Raw genomic sequence first — 23,469 nt, forward strand, 5'->3', positions numbered from 1 at the left:
ACCTTATCAATCTTCTAACATAAAACTCTCAAAAAAAATCAAAGAAAATCGAGAGATTTCACATTGTTTAAATAATCTAGTTCTGGGGTGAACTAAATGCTTTAATATTGGAATAATGGTGTTAATCGACACCTTATTTTCCAATATGATTATTGGAATTCGTAGTTTCAATGTTAAGAAAGATTTCTGGGAGAATCTTAAAATTGAAATAAGAATACTACACACTTAATTCTTTTACCGGGATTTGTGAACCGGCACACAGAATATCTAAATGCTTTCGTCATGAAATGGTCGTGGACAACTTTTCATGCTTAAGAAAAAAAAATCTTCCGTGACTCCACAGTGGCCAGCACAATAGTGCGCCCAACAGCCGTTTCCATACAAAAGGGCCAAACTTTGAAATCTAGATCTCTGTCGCTCAAGAACTGAACTTTTGCTGAAAATTTTACCAGGGTTTAGATATATCTTGAATTGGGTGCCCAAGTTTTGACCATATTGATTCATACGGTAAATAATAGCGAATAAAGCCGCTTTTTTGCTCTCAAGCGAGTATAGGGATAGTTTTAAATCACTCCCCCATGAGCAAAATGATTTTGCAGTTACTAAGCAGTCAAACATTTCCCGCTCTTCGAATTTCTCTTTTAATGCTGCATGCTGCTCTCAAATGCGCGAGACTACATGACTTTACGATGGTTTACATACATTGCTGCTCCAATCAGCTGTTTAATCTTGTGAATTTTTAATTGCATACTTATTTTCCACTTAAAATATAATGTGAAAACATTTTTTACAAAGAACACAAAACTCAAACTAAGAATATTTTTATATTTTTCCCAAATAATAACAATACTTCTCAATATAATTTTCAATAATTGGCTCCGGCACAATAGAAATTTTGGCTTCAGTTTGACAACCTAATCGATTCTATTCGCACCACCCAGATTTTGAATAATCAAGAAAACTACAGTTTTCAGAGCAAGCAATGGTGCCTACTAGAAACTTTTTTTATTGCCAACATACACTGTCTTGACCTGATGTTTTGACGCTTACTGGCCTTGTTATTTGCATTTCGGACCAAATATTGTGAAAATCCAAAAGATGGTGTATGTGTTTCATATGAAATTCCTGATTTTTCGTACAAAATTAATACTATCATCAAACAAAAGTGGACAAAGATGGACAAATGAAATATCATGGATTTGATGGGCCTGAATGTATACTTTCAGAATACGATTGAAATTTTTGCTAATATTTGCTACTAGCTGCAGTAGAATGCTCAGCTTTCATGAAAAAAAAATGCTTATAATATGCTTGAAAATGAAGCTATCAACCATCTTATGTAACCAAAAAATGCGCTATCCAAAGACCGTGAAGCGGTGCTACAGGGTTGTCTACTCAGTTGTAAAAACAAAATTCCCTGATTTTTCCAGTTTTTTTCCAGGTGTTTTACATTAATTTCCAGGGAAAAACAAACGTGTCATATATAGATTTTAGCAGCAAAATAATCAACCCAAAAAGGTAAATATTACGAAAAACATTTTTTTTTTAATTAATTGCATATTATTCGGCAACTCGGCCGTACAAAAACCATTTTTTTGTTAAATATCTTGGCTGTGCATATGTGCATAGCACATGTTTCGAAATGGACAAATTGATATGAAATTTGCGAAAAAGAATCCACGTGTCTTGGAGGGACTCGAACCCTCAACCTCCTACTCTCTAGATATGCGTGATAACCTCTACACAACAAGACCACTTAAAGGTCACGTTTGCGGAAAAGCCATCAGAATGCGAGTACCAACCTCCACCGCGGTTAGCTCTCTTTTTTGCAAATTGAATATCTTTCGGATGCTTGATTTGTCCAATCTCCACATGTGCTTTACTGTTGTATATCCACAGTCAAGCGAGTGCACATTGTTTATCAAACGAGAGGATCACACTCCATACCCCCCAACAACGGGCAGGGCGGGCTGGTATAGAATCTCCAAGACACGTGGATTCTTTTTCGCAAATTTCATATCAATTTGTCCATTTCGAAACATGTGCTGTGCATATGCACAGCCAAGATACTTAACAAATAAAAAAAATTTAATTTTGGTAGCCTCACATAAACAATGTTGTAAATTATTAAGAAATTCATCCAGGAATTCCTTCGCAAGTTCACCTAGAGATTGCTTCAGCCATTCAATCAAAATTCCTTCAGGAATCACATACGAAATCACTTTGAAAATTTCTCCATAGATTCCATCGGAAAATCCTCCGGATTTTAAGAATTGCTTCAGAACTTCCTCCAGGATTTAATTTGAAAATTTCTTTGCTAAAACTTTAGAAAATATCTCAAGGAATTGTTCCGGAAATTCCTTTAGAGATGCATTTGGCGTTTCCTTTACGATTTTTTTTTAAATTCCTTTAGGTGTTTGTTCGAAAAAGTATTGTGAAAATCCCTCGGAAATACCTTTATAAAATACTTTGCAGATTTCTTTAGATATTCTTCTGCTTTTTTTTTAGGAATTTCTTTGGAAACTTGGTTAAGAATTCTTTCGAAAATCTCTTTGAATTTTATTTCATCTGGTTTTTAAAAGAAACTTAAAAAAAACTTCTTAAGGAAATGTTCCGGAAATATGATTGGGAAAAATCCGCTTTAAGGTTCAAATGTCATACATCAAATCGACTTCTTTTTCTTGCTGTTCGCTTCTTTTTTTTGCGGAGAGCCTACTCATTCGCTCAGATCAGACATTTCAAAAGGTATCAAACTCTATATATCTCCACAAAATATTAACGTCCTTTTCAATACCTGTACAGCGCACAGATTATAGTGATACGCATAAACAACCTCAAATATGCATCTGAGATTGATTTGTTGTGCATCCTTCTCCTAATTACACAATTTCCTACATGCATTTTACATGAATGTAAAATTATGATGCAGTTGACTACCTTCTCAAATGTTCGTCCACATTCAATGGATTGTTTACATGACCATATGATCGGTCTTCTCTCTGTGTACATGAAAAGTGATGCCGTTTTAGCATTACATTATTATTTTAGCATTACATTACATTATCAACACTTGAATTATGAAAAAATAAATAACCTGCGTTGCTTATGAATGCTTGCGTTTTTACAGTTCTAGCTCACATCTAATATTTAGTGTCAATATATAGCATGAAAAGCATCATTTTCATAGATTATTGCTTGATGTTTACGTACATATTCGAGAAAACAAGCATAACATATAGAACAAATCATCACGCAACACTGAACGATGATTTTCGAGTATCTGCAAAGTATAAGAGAGCGTGAGAGTAAATCGACGGTTTCCCCTCCTGAAAAAATATTTTTTCAACTTTGCAATATGTTCTGCAAAAGGCAGTTTTTTCAAATAATATTACGAAATTCATCCAAATGAAGCATCCCACGGATGTATTGAAGTCACCACTATATGTTGATGTAGTTTTAAAACAAGAGTGCTTCCCCGATTCAGCTGGGGAATGCATTTTCTCCTCAGTGGGCGGATTTTTTCCTGGGGGTGGTACAAGCACGTGGCTGTTTTCTTGTCAATGACTGGATTACGGTAATTTGGGCCTTAACACGATATTTAATACGATAAATAATCTAATCGTAATCTGAATAGGCTATTAAGCTTATTGAAGCATATTTTGGGAGAATAAATTCAATGGTTACAGCGTTATATTACTGCTTTACTATGAAACCCTTATTTACTGTAAAAATGCTTGTGATATATTTTTTTAAATTTCTTGGGATTTTTAGGAACTCAGTCAGAAGTATCTTGAGGAAAGCTTTAGAAAACACCCGGAGGATTTTTCCCGTATATTTTGCTTTTAATAAATCTTTGGAAAGAGAATACCTTTAGAAAATCCCTTGAAAAATTCATTTGGAAATCCTTCACAAATTACTCTACACATTTTTTTAAATCCTTTCAGGTTCCCTTTCGGGAATTTTTCAAAGAAACCATACGAAAAATCGTCCAGAAATTCGTTTTGAAATTCCTCCGTTTTTTCTTTTCGGTTTTTATCCTTTAGAAATAATTTAGAATATTGCTAATCATTCTTATGGATACGCTTCTAGTGATTTCTTTGAATAATTCCATGGAAAACTGATCCCGAAATTCCTTCGGAAGTTCCTCCAGGAATTGTTATGAAAAATCCTAACTAATTTAGTATTTTTTAATATATTAGTAAATAATTTAAAAATAATTAAAAAAAAAAAATTTTTCAAAGTAATCCCTAACTGATTTCCCGAATAAATTCCTAGATTTCACCAAGAGTAGTTTCGGAAATTCTTTATAAGATGGCAAAACGTTTTTTGCGGAACAACGATCCATTAACGTTCACTACATTATCAATAGATTGATATATTTATTCAAATATTTTTAAGGATATTTTTTTCGTCTTTTGAGAGAATATCACTCATGATCACCGGGTATTGAAATTTCCCTGATTATGTCAGGAATTCCCTGATAATTCCAGGTATTTTCCAGGTAAGGAGAAATTCCCTGTTAATACCAGGTTTTCCAGGTTTTTCCAGCTAGTAGACACCCTGTAGCTAAGACTGTTTTTCAAATTATTTTGAATTGATGAAAGTGGAAGGTAAAAACTATTTTTTTCGGGACCACCCTATCTAAATTTAGTAATTTTGTCATAAAACATTACCTATACGAGATAAAAAATGTTTATTAAGCAACTACCTAACTCAAAAGATTAAAAAAATACATTTCCAAAAAAACACAAAGGAGCCACCCTAATGGCAGCTTACACCAGAAATAGATCTTTTCTTGTATATCATTTCGTCAAACTCTAACACTGATGGTTTTCAAGTTATCGATTTATGTCGTGAAATTTGACGAATCCGACCATTGTGATTGGCCAAAACCCATATTATGGATCACTTTTATAAGCGGTCACAATTATGGATCAATTTGGTACATATTATGGATCAGTATACTGATATTCTCATTTTCATCTCCATATGGTTATCCAGGTATTTGCGTTTTTTTTTCAAAACATGTTATTAAGGGGGTCATCCACGCTTTTAGGAGTGGGTGTTGGGTTTCTGAAAGTGTGGCCGATTTTTGAGTGACGTAATTATTTATGGACGTTCCCTAAATTAGAGTGAGAAATATCTTCGTTCATAAAACAGCTTGTTTTATAAGCAAAAACATACACAAAGTGAAAGATGGATGATGATGATTGCTGGTTTTAACTGAATCTTATTGAAATTCGTGCTTGTTTTAACGGACCTGCGAATTCCCAAGAACGACACGGCAGTGTGAGAGAATCACTAGATTCAAGAAAATACCTCGATTGAAAGTGATCCATAATTGTGGTACTCTACTCGTTTCTGGTCACAATAATGGATTACTTTAATATACTTCAATTTTTACCTGAATAAAGTGAAAATGAAGTAAAGTCCGTGTGATTTGTGAAAAACATATCCTTTGGTATACGGGCCATTTTTTCACTTTGATATGGAAATTTAACGATTTAAAAGCTTATGAACGAAGGAACCACTTCTTGTGAAGCCACCAAAAAATGTTGATATTTTGACAGATGCACTTGCGTAAAACTACCATTGTTGAAAAGCATGATAAACGCAATAAATGTTAGAAAATAAGTGTTTTTATGTAACAAAAATATATCCGGTGTTAAATTATTGATATCAAGCTAGAAATTCAATGTCAAACACAAAAGTGATCCATAATTGTGGGTTATCCATAATTGTGGGAGGAGTGTATAACACTTTCCTTGACGCCGTCTAAGCTTAGCAAATGACCAGTTTAGCCGAACAACATTTTTGACCGTATCTCCATTTCGGCCAGATGGGTTTTGGCCAGAGCGTTAATGAATAAAGCTTCCAACGAATGATTAAATTAGTTATGATTAAATCATTCAACTCTATGATTAAAGATTATGATTAATGATTTATTCATTTTTGACAATGATAACTGATAATTATTAACGATTAAATTCATTTTTGACAATGATTAACGATTGTGAATAATGAAAAAAACCGTTGGATTATGATTAACGATTACCGATCGTGATTAAATGTTGACACAATACGTGTATGTTTAATGATTATAAATGATCAAATTGAATGATTGATTTAATAATTAAGTAACCTTTATTCCAAATTGGGTTATTAAAAGGTATAAAAATTATATGATTATGATTAAAGATTAATGAATAAAAGCGAGGTATGCAATGATCAAAATTGATGATTAATGAATAAACTCAAAACAATTATGAATATGATTAGTGATTAATGATTAAAAATAAAATTCTTTGAGAACCGATCTAGGGCCGAAAATCTCGCAAATAAAGAAAATTAATTCAATTCAAAATTCTATGATTATGATTAATGAATAATGATTAAATAAACCATTATCATGCTTAAATCTATGATTAATCACTAATGCTCTGGTTTTGGCCTAATGGTTCACTAGTCCAAATGACATTTTCTATCAAACAATTTTCGGCTTAGTTGCCTTCGACCAAATGGTCAAACGGCCATAGAAAGTCTAATGTTAATCTAAGTGTCAATCAGCCAAGTGGAAGTCGGCCGAGCGGTATTCGGCCAAATAGCTCTCGACCAAACGATCCTTTCACGTTACACTTCCGATTCTTTAGCCCAAAGCTCCTAAAAACATATGTACAATCAACAATCGATATTTTTGTTTTTTATTTCATTGCACCCAAACAGCGGATGACAGAGTTTAATACAGCTCTGCATAAGAACCATACAGAAACTGTATAAAATTATTGCATGTCAAGATTTACATACAACCGTATGCAGTATCTTGAATTAAAACCTTACAGAATTGTATATGCCAAGGTTTTATACAATAATTGTAGGATTTGTTTTTTGGGTGTAGCATGTATATGAGCGATAAAAATCGACTAAATTATTGACTTATTTCTAATCCCGCGATGAGTTGAGTTTGTTTAGTGAGATGCCAAGCGGCAAGCGTAAGACAATTATCCAACGAGGGATGTCAAATTCAGTAAATATTGCGAGTACTGAAGGATCGAGATTAGCCGTGCGGTAAGACGCGCAGCTACAAAGCAATACAATGCTGAGGGGGGGCTGGGTTCAATTCCCGGTGCCGTTCTAGGCAATTTTCGGATTGGAAATAGTCTCGACTTCCCTGGGCATAAAAGTATCATCGTGTTAGCCTCATGATAATACGAATGCAAAAATGGTAAACTTGGCTTAGAAACCTCGCAGTTGATAACTGTGGAAGTGCTTAATGAACACTAAGCTGCGAGGCGGCTCTGTCCCAGTGGGGGATGTAATGCCAATAAGAAGAAGAAGAAGAAGAAGAAGAAAGGATCGAGATTTTTTCTTCGAGATTTGACAAATTCCAAACACATTTTTTTTATAATGACAATAATGACAACAATGACGAAAAATTGATCTCAAATTTGATTATTCGGAACCGCAAAGGTTAATAAAATTAACACCATAATATGATCGTTCTAATAGAACACCCAGGTCAAGGCATCGCTTGACGAATTTAAAAGCGAATGCAGATCGTGTTTCTTAGATGATTTAGAATTAATAATGATCAAAATATTTCCCGTAATTAGGCGGTGCTGATTGGTCGTGTTGTTAAATGCCAGCGATCACATTGGTGCGTTAATTTGCAAGTGAGATTTGCTGTTGATTTCGCTGCGCTACTGGTAGTCGAAAACATTTTAATGTTTGTTTTGACGCATATTAATTAGCAATTTTGAACGCAAAAAGAAATTAAAAACAATTTCCAAAGAGAGACTGTCGTGTAATCTAAAGGTTAATAACGGTTCGCTCAACTACATTTAACTTACATTACATTCGGTCAGCTGCAACCAAATCAGTTCATTTGCGCACATCTTTTTTTTTTTGTTGTTTTTGATAGGACACCGACTATCTCTAGCACGAGTCTGTGTATCACTCGGTATTGCACGGACTGAGAAACCCAAACATGTTGTGTTTACAAATCGTTTTCAGATGAGGTTCACCACTTCAATTGCAGTCAAAGACACTTGACTCGACCCTATGCTATCATTATTAGAGCACCTTTCCCCTTAAAGTTCGTAAAGTGAAGAGACTTATCAAGAAGATGCAGTAATACGTAAATGTTTAAAAATAGAACTGGTCCCCAGCTGTTGTTGGTCGATTGAATGGTGACTTGTTTTGAAATAATCTGATCAGGAACTTATCAAAATCATTCATACGTCGTTAAAATGTTGAATTCTATTAGACAATAGGAAATACAATTCAGCAAGGTTTTAATACAAAAGATGTATGCTTTTTATACAGACATTGTATTTAAATAATACAAAAATGTGTTCACTTGTGGACAAGTGAAGACATTCAACTAAAAAGCTCAAAATAATTTTCTTAACAAAAATGTGATTTAATACAAAGATCATATGGAAAACTTCCGAATTTGTATATACCAAAATTTTATACAGTTTCCGTAGGATTCTTATATAGGACAAAAATATGTACAAAAATCTGCCATACACTAGTTTGATGTGTTGATTCAAACAAATTTTTAAATAATGGAAGTAAATGGAAGAATTGTAAAATCTCATAGTTCTAAAAAATCAAGGCATTGAAGGCATTAAAGAGGTTTTTTTATAATGCCAAAATCTTTCATAGTTTATAAATGGATTTCGAAAAGTTATAAAAGTTTTTTTTTTATAATTCACGAGAAAGGCAGCATTACCGCTAGGTTGATTTAACAAGGTTTTTTTTTTTTTTTTTTTTTGATAGGAGCCTATCTCTAGTCCGAGTCTATGTTTCAACCGGAGTGAGAAATCCACTTGACTTGACCCTAACCTATCGTTATTGAGCACCTTTCCCTTTAAAGTTCCTCTAGTAAAAATACTTATCAAGAGATTGAAAAAAACGTGAATATTAAAAATAGAAGTGGTCCCCAGCTGTTGTTGGTCGATTAAATGGTAGCAGATAGTGTCTTATTTCGGAATAATCTGGTCAGGAACTTATCAAAAGCGTTCTGAATTCCATTCGAATTAAATCATCGCAATTTTGTCGTAAGCACTTCAATAACATATGAAGGAGTACGGATTAGCTTAGACCACCCAACATAATTATAGGTATTTTTCTCGTTATGGGTAAGTAGTAATAACTTATTACTGAACCGAATGGAAATGGAACGGGGAAAGTCTAATGCAAAAATGTATTATTTTCTCAATAATCAGCATTCATGCCTAAACTACAGTTAACATCCCTTGTTTTAACATATGTTATTGAATCGATCGAGTAAGGGAGTACTATTATCCTTTTTATTTTTAAAATGAGCTCACAGCCCAATTTCGCCGAGCTCCCAAAAAAACAAAGGTTAGGTCTCGCAAGAAAAATCACGTGAACAGTATTTATTACTCAAAACAAAATCACGCTAATTCTAATGGCTTTTGTCGCCTTTGTAGAAAAAAAATTGCATAAGCGGATTTCCCCGCAATAGTAACAAAATGGACTTAACCGTATGACGAGCGTGCATATTATCGTAAGTCGATTGGGCATGGCGTCAATTGTTTATCAATAAGACGATAGCCGCTTATCAACGCAGGTAACATTCAAAATCAATTCAAATAATTCTCCAATAGCACTGATATCTAGCAGTAAAATGAACATTCGATTTGAACCGCTTTTTCCATGCTTAAAAGCAGCGAACAAGAGTTATTTATTGGAAAAACGCTTTCAAATGTTGTTGATCGTTGAATCACACCGCACGCACATGTGCTAACAATGAGTCGTATCGGAGACGCACTGTATGTTGTTTTCGCTCCTATCTGGACTCGACGACCGCAGAATCCCACGCATCAATCACAATAAATATTTCAGCATGATTTAATTTAAAGAATCGACACGCAATTAGGGTAAAATGCCCAATAGTGGACCCCCTAGTAGCGAAATTTTGCTTTTCCTGGCATAAGGAGTAGAAATTTTCAAAATATTAATTTTGCGTGATATCTAATATTAAGCTCTGCATCTCCTGTTCACGATACATACAAAAAACACTCAAATACTCGACGTTATTCTTTGAAATTAGCATTGTAAAGTTGGACTAAATTTGCCCTATAGTAGACCCCCTGGGGGTCCATAATCGGAAATTGCTTCCCCATAGTCGACACTTCATTTGATTTTTATGTTTCGTTTCGGAACGTTCTTCTTCCCTATTATGGACCCCCCAAAATATTCCTATAATGGACACTCTCGTGTTTATTTTTTATAGAATTGTAAAAAATCAGCTAATTTTACTTTCTAGAGCATTTTCAATGCATGTAATCAAATCATAGGACTGTAAGGTAGGTTCTCCCGATGGAATTTCATAGCAAAATGTTTCCATTGTGCTGTAATAATGAAAAAATGTCTGGGGGGTCCACTATTGGTTGGGGGTCCACTATTGGGCATTTTACCCTAGCAATATGTCGGACTGTAGGGGGATGTTCACCAGCGCAGGATTCGTTTCAAAAAGACAATTAAAAATATAGCATACATAATTCATTTGATCAAGCATCAGGTTACGTTAATCCGAACATTTTGTTAGATTTGTTTCATACAAGAGGATATTTTTATCATTAAAATAGAGAGTCAAAATTATATTCAACATTTAGAACAGAGCTTCGCAACCGTTCACTTAGCAGTCCCTTACTGGTGAATCTCGCCCTATGATGATGCTCGATGTCCTTGTCGATGTTCCAGAGAAGGCCATTCGGATTTTGCGATTCGGGTTCGACGTCACCCGGCGATAAGGATGTCTATGATGGTGCTGCGTGGTACGTTAATGAACAACATCACCACACACTACTGATAAGCAGGTGACTCTTAAAGCCACGCTCTCCGGTGGCGCTGCACCGGCATCAGTCCACCGGATGATGATTGCCAATCGTCGAGTGGTGGTCGGTTGTTGATACGCGGTGCGTATCATCTTGCACGCGTATGTGTGCCGGGAAAGTGAAATAATTGAATTTAATCATTTTCCCACTTGCTTGGTGGCGCCCCTCATGCAATATGCATGTGTGCATACATTTTCTACCGGGATGTTGCCATGCGATAGCGGGAACAGAGAACACACTCCGATAACGGGCTCGTTCGGTCCCCGGAACATGCGCTCGCCTAGAAATGGGGATGGTGCAGGTGAATGTGATTGCGATTCGATTTGCTTTAATTGATTGTTTGGTGATAAGGATAATTGCAAACTATTGTGCCGATTGGTGAAGCTCAATCCCAGAACAGCAATTGGAAGCAATTTAGCATTTTGGAACAAATGAGCTGGAATCCACACGTATTCGCCTGATTACAGATAGGACAATCTGATTAATCAGAAAGTTTGCGACGAACGTGAATCAATTCAAGAGTTATATAAAGAGTACTTCCCATTTATACACCACTTGCGAACAGTATTCACAAAAAGATCAAATATTAAACCCTGAATGTCAGTATGGTATTGGTGTGTACATCCTTGATAATCGCATTCCCATCCCTTACTTTATTAGTCACTTGTATATCATCTTTTGCTTACAACTTGTACAATCAATCTCTTTCGGCTTGCGATGCGACGTGAGTAAGAGGAGATAATACGGATGTCCTTATGCTGTTGAGGTAAAAAGCCAGCATTCAAAATGGATGTTATTGCACGATGCATCTGCTGTCGGGGGATGGAACTGTACTCCCAGCGCCGTCGTCGACGGATTTTGCACTACAGATACTGCAGCAACTGCATAGCAATAGGACATAACGCCAACCCACTCCAACCCGGAATAATCTTCGGACAGAAGAGCCTCCTTGTTTGAATATTTTTGCCGAGTGTGTACTTGGGCATGTCAATGGCATTCCTGAGAGTGTGATCGGATCAGGAACCTTCTTCACATTTTAGGCTCAAGCTTACTTCACGATTTTGAGGCAAACGAAGAAGAATAATAAATATGGTAGTGTAAAGCGATAGCATGACGATTTAGAGATTGTTCTGAAGTGTCAACTACACTCATTAAAAGAGAAAAACTTTCACAATAATATTATTATGTAGATTTTTTACAAACTGTATTCAATAAAAATAATTTATTTAAATTCAATTGAAGTATAATACTAGTTAATATTTTGAGAAAAAACACCATTCTTTTTTATTTGTCACTCGATTGTGGCAATTGAGACAGGCCCTTAGAGCTGATACGAGACACCCACCAACCAGATGCTTCCATTGTGTTATCAGGGAGTGGAGGCATAGTAATTTATTTGATAGTACTTCGAAACGAACGAGACTGTTGCTTTCTGTTAGGATACTTCAGTAATATAATATCGATAAGTGTGCATTTTACTCATTTCTATATCGTAAAGTGTGTGCTTTACTCATTTCACAGATTTCCAAGAAATTTCGTCGAATCATCGTCATAACTATCGGTCAAATTATTCACCAAACAGTTCTTCTATTGAGATATCTGTGGAACTGTCTATTATAGGTGTTAAAAGAATTATAAAACAATTCACAACTCAAAAAATTGTAGAAAAAAGAACAGAAATTCACCACATTTGTAAAAAGTTTTTTTATTCATATGAATTTCTGCCTCAGTCCTGAAAGATAAATAATTCACGAGTTTCTGTAAATGTCATGTGTTGTTTTGCAATGATGTTACTCGCGTATATTGATAGCGTTTTATTCAATGTGTGATTAAAAAAAAACTGATTAAACAAATGAAGTTATATCGCATTGACGTCTTGACAATAACAGAGGGAATTAGTCTGCCAATGAGACCATAGATTAGATGAATATCAAATTATAAATGACTCTGGTAACTCATTGTTTTACCAGTATCGCATTAAAACTACATTCGTTTTTTAGCTTCACAATATGTATACTAATTTGGAGACTTATTGCTTGCACTTGTCCACTTTTTTAGTTTTTTAAAAATTATGTTTTATGTGTCCGAACATCGTTAAACATTCACAAATTTTCACCGTTTCAATATCAATCTTATAACGAACTATGATACGTTTCGAATGATTTGACACTTCTACTGTGAGATACTTTTTCAAAACGTTCAAGTGCCTATCTCGAATTTGCTCTTAATTTCTATAAATCTTCCGAGCGAGAAATTATTTTCTACATTTTTTCGTATGGTCGGCGAGAAAATTTGTATCAACACTTGACCACCATGCAGAAATCTACATAATATGTAGCTATTAGGTTAAAAAAAAGTTTTTAGCACTCCGTTAGCTAAAAGTGCATTTTATCAAAGATATTGCCAAATAACACTTACTTCAAAACTCGCCGATCACGCGTAAGGTCACTACAATGATTCTTCACTCAACAATCACTTTTGATCACGCTGCTAGCTCACTATCTCGAATAACCCACCAAAGCCACTTCCACGCGGAACCGAACTCAAAAGGCTGCGACAACCTGACCGCTTCGATGCACCGACTGACACTGAAACCGTTCTGCCGAGATCTGAATCCTAGAGAGCCGCTAGCTTCCTCGACATGTTCCAACCTATATTTCAAAACCACCCATACAAATCCATGCGATCCGTAAAAAATAACAACAAATAATCTAATCATTAACTAGCGGTCGTCGTAGTACTTCGAACCGCCGTCATCGTTCCGTTATATACCTATCAAAGCATATCTTCAAGTACCAACCAGCGAAGAACGCCGTAGCGGTGGCACGCAGACCATTGGTGACGGAGAGTACCGAAATGAAACCAAAAAAAAGCCTCCTCGTCCCATATCGCTCGTATTACTCAATTTATTTCTAATATCAGCCTGTTGGACCGTGTATTTTGGGCCCATTATCAATTGAACGTTCCTCCTATCACAGCGGCACCAATCAGTACCAAGTCGGGTCAGCGCAGCGTACAGCAAGTGTAGGTAGGTACGTCAAAAATTCCCTTTCGTGTTTGTCTTTCGGGATAACTTATCAGCATCCTCTCTCATGGGATTCTATCGCAACGCCCAGTACACTTCAAGTGCAACTAAGTCATCCGTTGAGAAGCGACGATCGTCCGTCCAATTTCAAGTCCTGACAGAGGTTCGCAGTCGCTGACACGAAAGAACATTGTTTTTAGCGTGGGGAAAATCTTTTGAACATTTTTCTCCATTAAATTGAATCAATCCATCTAGCGGTGTTGGTGCCTTTCTCGCGCAAAAAAAAAAATTTAAAAATATGAATGAGTGCTTTTAGCGTGTTTTGCTGTTGATCCCATAGTTCAATTTGGCCAATTTCCAATAGCAAACAATGGGACAGGATTATCAGTCGAATGGAACTTGTTGCGAGTAATTCGGACAATGCTAAGTTCCAAAAAGTGTGTCTACAAAATTTTGTACAAATACACACACATACATACATACACACAAACAGACATCACCTCAATTCGTCGAGCTGAGTCGATTGGCTATGGATCTCCGAGCCTTCTATCAAAAGTTTAGTTTTGGAGTGATCATATAGCCTTTACGTATGCTTAGTATACGAGAAAAGCAAAAATGTGTCTAAGTCGACGACTAAGTCGAGTCAAGTACGAGACACTGAAGACGGCCTTACTTTTGAGGTCGAAATACGTATCTGTCAAGATACAATTAAGTGGTGGAATTCAATGGGATTGTATAAACTCGTCTTATGACAGGTGAAAACATTCCACTAAAAAGCTCAAAATAATTTTCTTATCAGTTTATAATAGTTTTTGCTCTTCCATAAAATTGTTGAAAACTTTCTAGAAGTACGTTATTATTTCTGCTAGTTCATGGAGGCTCAGAGAATTTCTTAAGTTGTATAAGAATTGACAGACCGACAGGCGAATTGAACAAAAGTTGAATATCTAAACAAGCCGGACTGTACTGGTCAACGATTAACTGATCAGAATTTGTGTAAATTGCGTTACGCTGCAGGTGAATAATGGTTGAGATTTATCTTCTATTCTTTATGTACACGTTTCAGCAGCACTCAAATATAGATCAATAGAGACGCCAGTCAGTTGGGAAAGGAGAGGAATGTTAGTGTGTGGTTATTGTTTCTACTAGAGACCTAGACAGCCTCTGCTTCCCCCACAATACCACGGAAAGGAAATTTGGGTAATTCGGTAGAGTCGATAAAGAGAAGTATAAAGATAGGAACACCGTCTTCGACCAGAGGTCGTACAGACTGAACACTTAACATCTAGACAGCGGACAGGACACATAACACCCAGTGGACCAGTGGAGGATTTTTCGATCATGAAAAGTTTCCTTCTTACCGGGGCGGGAATCGAACCCACGCTACATAGCCCATGCGTCTAGACGATTGGGGTCGCTAACCGCACGGCCACGAAGAGCCGACTACTCGACTACATCGACTACATGTAGTCTATGCCAAATTATGTGATGTAGCGTTTGCTAGACCTCCTGCCTATAAGACAGAAGCTGTAGTCACAGGACTGTCGAGCTCGTCTTCAAATGTTGAGAAATTAACCAAGGATATGAGAGAACAATTACAGAAATATCCAAATATGAAGTAGTTTATGATTATTGGTAGCACATGAGGATATGTAGTAGCAAGCCTATGTGCGACAGAACTCTGAAAGCTTCTAAGAGTTTATTGGAATCTATGAGAATCAAAAATACCTACATTGCATGAAATCTTAGAAGTTAGAAAGAAAGAAATCTAAATTCGGAGTAACATTATTCTTGAGATTTCTGAAATCCGTAAACAGATTCTTCGACGATCATAAGCTTTACTGGTAGATCGTAGCGATGTTTTTAAAGATTTCTTAAGGTTCGAAATCCAAGAAGTTTGTGATAATTGCTTGATACTACTAAATATTTTATAAAATTTAAAGAAATCCAATATCTCTTCTGGAAATTCGTAAATATGTTTGAAGACATGCTTCTTGGAAATGTTCTATAAACTCTGAAAATGTATTGATTGTCTTAACAGCCATAAGAAGTTTTATTATATATCTAAGGATGTCCGAAAAAACGTGATGAACTTATCTATAAATAAAAAAAACACGATAATAAAGCTTAAAAAAAATGTCCGAAAAAATCTCTTGAAATCCGAGAGAAGCTACGGAAAGTCCCTGAAATTCCCTAAAAGTAAGTATTTTATAGATATGATAACTCAGTTTTTGTCCTACACACGTCTCGGAACGTGGCCAACGCCTCTGGAGCTGTTCAACTACATGCAGGACGCAGTGGCGTAGCCACGGGGGTGGTTTTGGGCATAACCCCCCCCCCCAGAGACAAAATTTTTGGAAGAATTTTTTTTTTCATAAAAAAAAATGTTCGGAAAACCCCCCCCAGACCAATTTTCTGGCTACGCCACTGGCAGGACGGAAGTTTTTAAACCAACCTTCGAGTTACAAAACCATTTATTTGAATTTAAACCAAAAAATTATATGTATTTTACATAAGTTTTTTTGTTTCTCGTTGGCTAAAGTGAATCCGGTTTACTTATATAGTTAAAGGAATATTATCTGCAACGACATTATGAAACCTGTTACGCCCTTTTCAAATGTTGGTCTAGATATATTGGCTGCGTTGTCATTTTTATTTTTCACCAGTTTGGTAGTTTTCAATAATCTATTCTACGAGATAAGAAACTAATGAGTCCCTAATGAGTTATTCATATGATACATTGTTATTAAGTGCCATGGCCCGTCTCATAACAGTTGTCAGCATCTGTACTTCTAACCTGCTCATTATTGACCGGAGCAGTAAATAACTCATACTGCAAATGCGATAACGACTGATAACCATCATTAGTATACCACGTACTATATGTGCACACAACGAAAAGCCCACTACAACCGAAGTATTGCTTAGCTTAAGCCAAAGGCTTCTTCCTTTCTTGCCCGTTTCCCTCATCGTAGAACCACCGACTGTCGGATTTCGTATCGGTCGATAAGGCGTAGGCGCAGCACTTGGCCCAAGCCTAATCGCTCGAACTATCAGTCGATTCGATAGCAATGACCAAGCGTCTTTGGGCCGGCCGGACTTTGTTCCGGATGGATTATCCAGCTATCATCACATAAATAACGATTTAGCCGCCGAGAGGGAGATGGGTAATTGAGCGTTAAGTTATCAACCATGAGGTGACTGGACAACTTAGTAGCACCACCACTTACTGCTGATCATGAGAAGAAATGTGGGGTTTGAATAGTTGAAAAAAAATGCTGATAGTTTGTGCCCCGATGGCCCGGTCCAAGAGACGAAGTGACGGTAAACAACTGCGCCGGTGAGGATGCATAATAATGAAGCGTGGACTTTGAGTGGTCTGATTAGTTTGTAGCGATCTATCTAAACCACGCTGTCTCAACAATTGGTACAACAATGTTGTTTGGGTGCTTCTCCGGAAATAAGACAATTTATGATAACGATTTAGTGGACTCTGCATTATAATGTCAATCACTATTGGATGTTTGGGACGATTACCTGATTAAAACCTGTAGTAAATAAAAGAGAAAATTAATTCATTGTGCATTTTCATGGGCCAAACACAATGGATACGATTGCGTGCGTTTTGACAGTTTTCCGCACGTTTTCCATGGGAAAACTGCAAAACGCACGCAAACGTATCCATTGTGTTTGGCCAATATGCTTGGAAAAACAATTAAGTTAATCCACCAAGCGGGAGAATGAATTAGAAAGAAACAAGAAAAACACGTAGGAAAATCAAAGAAGAATACGGATCTCATCAATCATAATAAAATTAGATTTTTCTATTCATTAACTTAGGTTGTTTTTTTGTATCTTTTATCCCATTTTCAAAAGTCAAAAACTGGCATTATATTTTTCACACAGTACTGACACTGACGGCACTAATAATTGTTGAGTGACACGCACTCCAGCCGTTGCGTGATACGATATGTATGGCTCAGCTATGGGAGTCATTTTCGAATACTCAAGTAATGAAACATGAATCGATTGCGCATCAATAGAAAACCGATTGATCAGCCTTGAAACCTGGATATTTCTGGAAATACTGAAAATGCTGTGAATTTATTTGTATATTCAAAGATTCGGATGACAATGAATTGTTGAATAAATTGTCTCAGTTATTACAACACCGATATTTGGATGTTTTCTTCAACTGGATTAAAAAGTAGACTGCGCTTATTCTATGACCTGTAGTCGAATCGAGTTTTCGGCGCTCTTTTTGTAAAATGATCAAATTATATGGACCCGAACTGTGGTACAAATGTAAAATGTTTTGAAATCTTTTCGATTGCCCATCAGCTGTATTTTTAGTGTTTCTTGTAGAGATGGTCAATGGACTAAATTATGAAAATGCAACTGAATCAACCTTAGACCAGTTTCAAGACTGACGACATGAATCTTCAAGCTTGAGCGTGCTAATCAGCTAACAAAAAAAACCTTTAAAAATAACTGAACTTGATGGATCTCCTGAAAACCTTGAACTTCGTGTAAAAGCGAGAATCCGAAAAGCAAAAGTGAACACAACGGCATTTGTAAACTGAAACTCAATAGTTATCAAACTCCTGCTGTACTATTGGGTTTGAAACTCAATAACAACCTTGGTACGGTTCTGCTTATCTTTACGAAACGAGCTCACCCTCGTTTAACTTGGTTCAGATTAAATTCAAACTTATCTAATAAGCTAATGGGTATACCATGAATACGACGTAAGCACAAAAGATTGCGTTTTCAGTCATCGACTAGGCACTAGGGGGTTAATATTGATACACTACAAAGTCGTTGAGAGATAAAGTGTTGAACACTGTCAGAAACAAAACAAAACACAATCATCCACCTAACAGTACTGATTTTTTGTACTTATTTCACCAATTTTTATTGGTCATGGTCCAGAATCTATGTTGAGAAATAAACTCCTTAACAAGTTTATTTTGAACAAGTCTGATATTTGACACACCTTTTTCAGGCCTGATGCCTACGCAGCAATTTTTGCATATGAATGCGCGCATCGAACGGTTACTAATTAACGGGAATGACTCGAATACTTTTCTATCAGATCAGAACATTAATGCTTTCAGAGAAATATTACCTGTGAATGAATCTTTAGAATATTCAGAAAATTGTCGCACACACGCTTTCACTCCAACATATTCAGTTATTTGCAACATGCCGTCGAAACAGGAAGTACTGCAACCCGCATTTCTTCACATAATTCTTTCAACACACTTAAATCCCAAATTTCAGCTCGGTAAAGATTTTTACCGATTTTATCCTGTATAACTTATTTTAAACCGAAAGCTCAGTAAAAACATCAGAATTATCCGATCTTTGTAATAATTTAACCGATGCCTCAGCACTATAAAATGAAGTACTGGACCTCGGTAGTGTAAATTACCGAATAACTCGATATTTATCAAAATTTTAAATTCTGTCAAACAATTATACTGAGCACTCGGTAAAAAAAAATTTTACTGAGCTTACGGTAGTTTAATAACCGACTTCTCAGTTTCCGAAAGACCTCCGTGACGCCTAATGTACCGCCATATTTGTCCTGTAAAAAAAAAAAAAATTATATGTTTTCCTTGAGGCAGTGTGTTGCGCACGTTTCACGTTTTATTTGCAATGGAAATGGAAATAATTGAGTTGCCGGCAGGTAAGTTTCAATAATAATATCAGTTTTCCGTCAGTTTTAGAATGAAAGTGGATTTTAAATTAACAATTTTCGTTTTTTAGATGGCTTTGCTGGAAGATTTGCATTTTAATTTCTCTAGTGTTTTTCCTTTACGAGGAATTAAATTGTCCACTGATAGATCGTCGTATCGGATTTAAGTTAATGTTAAGGTAAGAAAAAACATAAAACTCTCAGCCAACAGAAAAATTATCGAAGTTTAAAAATTGCAGGAATTCGACAGCATCCGCTGAGAACGGCCCGTTTTTCCTTCACAAGAAGGGCTGAGGAAGTCGGCAGTTGAGATTCAGATGTTTAAAAGCTCTGCGAATATAACTCCCCATTATTCCCACTTCGTATTGGAAATTAATAAAGAAATATGTTACAATAGAAAATACTTTTGTTTTTCTTTTTTCCGCTAAAACAAAAAGGATGCGAAATTACATTCTGTTCGGTAATTTGTATTACAGAAGCCCGTATTTTTTATACAGATCGCCCTGTATTTCTTTACCGAGTGCTCGGTAATATTTGACATTTCGTTATCGAGAATGCAGAACTGAGAACTCGGTAAATTGTTGAACTTTTTACTGAGCTGACTACCGAGAGTTCAGCTGTTGAGAAATCGGTAATTCATTTACCGAGCCCGTTAAAAAAAAAAAAGTGTGAAGATTGTGTGAGTACACGGTGAACCATTTTGAGCGTGAAATGTTTCAAAAACTGTCATAGGATTGTTTTTGTTTCCTTAGCTCCATTGTATACAAAAATGATTACAAGGCCAAGAACACGAAGCAATTCATCAACAGGACCACGGACCATATGCTAATATTCATTAATCTAAGTTTGATGACTAAGACTTTGCCCACCGGTCAGGGTTTGGGGCCGTACACATATTACGTAAGCACTTATGGGGGGAGGGGGTTGGGCAATATCTTACGCTCCATATAAATAAAAAATCATTTGTATGAAAAAAATCTTACATGGGGTGAGTGGGGGTCGAAAAGCCAAGAAGAATTGCTTACGTAATAAGTGTACGACCCCTTTGCAGAAATCGCTCTCACTCAATAGATAACGAACAACGATAAAAGAGAGGCAAAAACCTCTTCGAATGGGTATGTGGTGAACCGGTCTAGGGCCGAAAACCAAAAGATATTTTAGTTCCTAGATAAAGATTGTCGCTTCGGTTCCCTTTGTTCTGATGTCCAAAATATGTGTGGTACATACCTGTCAAATCGTATGGATTTTCCATCTTTGACATTTAGCTCCCCTATCCTCGCCAGCAAAAGATGTTCCGGACAGCGACGACAGCGACAATCTTTATCTAGTAACTAAAATATCTTTTCGAAAACCTCATTAATAAAGACAATTAAAAAAAAAACCTCTTCGAATCATAACAAGCCATGAAATCAAAACTATCGCACTTGTATACAAATTGGAAAAAAAACTGATTCGGATAGGCGGCCCCCACCGATGGAGTTTGATAAAACGCGTTGTTCTCGCTCATTTCATGTTGGGAACCATATTTTTTTCGCACAGCTGTGTAATGGAACGTACACACGGTCAAGCAGTTTGACCAACATTGACTCCACCTCTCGTTTATTCAAACATCCATCAAGTTTTACCAACAGCGGCACGAACAATCAATTTATTCGACCAACAATATCACACACGAACGACCGGAGCGCCAACTTGAGCACCAACCATCAAAAAATATATATGGGGGAAAATATATATAGCTCTTTTAGTGGAATGTATTCAACCGTCTAAGACGAATTAAGTACTGTCCATTTAACTCCACCAGTTAATTTTCGTTATCTTTGCAGATACGTATTTCGACCACACAGTTGTGGTCGAAATACGTATCTGCAAAGATAACGAAAATTAACTGGTGGAATTAAATGGACAGTACTTAATTCGTCTTAGACGGTTGATATATGGGGGTTTGTACAACTTCACTACAAATGCTCGAACACGTTCGACGAACCTTGACTCCACCCCCGACAACTGAAACCAAAATCAAACCGTTTTAATTTTTTCCAACCGAGCCGCCAACTGTCAAATGGTTGTTCGAACAACTTCACACACGTTCAAACAAAGCAGCAACCGAAGCGTTTTCTTGGGGGCGGAGTCAATGTTCGTCAAACTGCTTGACTGGTGTGTACGTTGCATAAAACAAGTTGAAATGCATCATCGCAACCGGTGTCCCCCCGCAATTGGGGCTTATTAAAACAAATTTATCATGTGTTGTAGCCCCCCAAATTAGAGTGTATACAATACAGACATGATAAGTGAGAGATTTTCTCATTCTCCTTTAGATCCAAACCCTGCCACCGGATCGTATCTATACGAGTGTCTACTATAGGAACAAAATGCGTTGATATTTTATTTTTATTTTGTTTCTATCAAGGGTGTTGAAGTACAATCATGTTTCGCTTATTACTCAGGAAATGAACCATTTCTCCAATTCTTTTAACTTTTAGCTAAAATTTGACAGATCGATTGTAATTTTCCCATCGTGGTTAAAATTTTAACCCGAAGCCGACCCATTTGAGTTTTGACAGATTAATAGTTATTTGGAACAAATTGGATTTTCCTCGCGAACAAAGTTAAACTTTCGAACTGTCAAATCTAACCTTGCTCCGGAACAGGGTTATTTTTAACCACAGAGAAATAACTATCGAACTGTCAAATTTTAACTAAAAGTTAAACAAATCGCTGGAATGGTTCACAGCCTTAGTTCCATTTTTTTTAACGCGCTCCAACTTTTGTAACACCTCCATGCGCATTATACATTTTGCGATGATCAGCTTAGTTAGACACACATCTGCTAGATGGCGCTAGCGTATGTGCAACAAGTGAGATGGATATCTCGAGATCTATAAAACTTTGAGAGATTTTGTCTCCTACAAGGTTGTTCGGGTAGCCAAAACATTTATGATGGAGGACAGTTTAGTTTGGGATTCACCCCCTTGGCAGCGCTAGTGTATAAGGAATAACATGTTAGGTAGATACGAAAGGTTGGATATTTCAAGATCTGTATGATTTGGAAAGCTGTATTCTTCTATAAAGTTATTCGGATGGTTGAAACAGTTATGATGGAGGCAAGATTAGTTTAAAAATCAACCACATTGCGTTCGTCAACCGTCGTTCGTGTATAAGGTATTATCTGTTTGATTAGATACTCCCAAATCTGTAAGATTTTGAAGGCGACATTTTCGACAAAGTTGTTTGAATGATCGAAACATTATCTCAACTTGTATTTTAACCACTTCAATTGGTGATGCTCGTGTACAATGAATTATCTAGACAGCGATAGTGTAAAATAATGAAAATAAATACGCACCACCACCACCAATACCATTTTCAATTTGTTCTAGAAATAAATAGATTCTATTCAAACATGTTATCCGTATATCTAGCCAATCAACAGAGGTAATAAACTATACTGCCGTAATCTGAAAAAGTGACGTATATGCCATTTTCCAAAAATGGTTTTAACGAGTAATACTTAACGAGCTCTTTAACAGAAAAATAGAAAACATGCATGTTGTAATTTGGCGCATACGTCACTTTGTCAGATTACAGCAGTATAGAGGACGATTGTCGCTGCGGTTCCCTTTGTTATCGTCCCCAAACATGTTGGGTACCTGTCTGTCAAAACGTACTGATTTTTCCTTCGTTGACATTTAGTGCCCTATCCTCACCAGCAAAAGATGTTTCGCCAGTGACGACAGCGACAATCTTCCTCTATAGTTTTTTACCTCTATTAGCCAATCTTAGCCGTACGGTAAGACACGCGGCTACAAAGCAAGACCATGCTGAGGGTGGCTGGGTTCGATTCCCAGTGCCGATCTAGGCAATTTTCTGCTTGA

The 23,469-nt window shown here is 36.4% G+C and overlaps 1 protein-coding gene across 2 annotated transcripts in view; it reads right to left on the reverse strand.

The window, feature by feature from the left end:
- LOC134213563 (very long-chain-fatty-acid--CoA ligase bubblegum) overlaps positions 1 to 23,469 on the reverse strand; it is a 73,030-nt gene that overhangs the window by 28,237 nt on the left and 21,324 nt on the right. Inside the window, exon 1 of one of the 2 annotated variants that reach the window (XM_062692715.1) lies at positions 13,287 to 13,475. The exons of the other annotated variant lie outside the window; for it this stretch is intronic. The gene's annotated coding sequence lies outside the window, so the exon portion shown is untranslated. Of the gene's footprint in view, positions 1 to 13,286; positions 13,476 to 23,469 lie in introns of those variants that run through there. 2 annotated transcript variants of the gene reach the window in all.

Source organism: Armigeres subalbatus, chromosome 2, assembly GCF_024139115.2.
Source record: "Armigeres subalbatus isolate Guangzhou_Male chromosome 2, GZ_Asu_2, whole genome shotgun sequence".
Lineage (NCBI taxonomy): Eukaryota > Metazoa > Arthropoda > Insecta > Diptera > Culicidae > Armigeres > Armigeres subalbatus.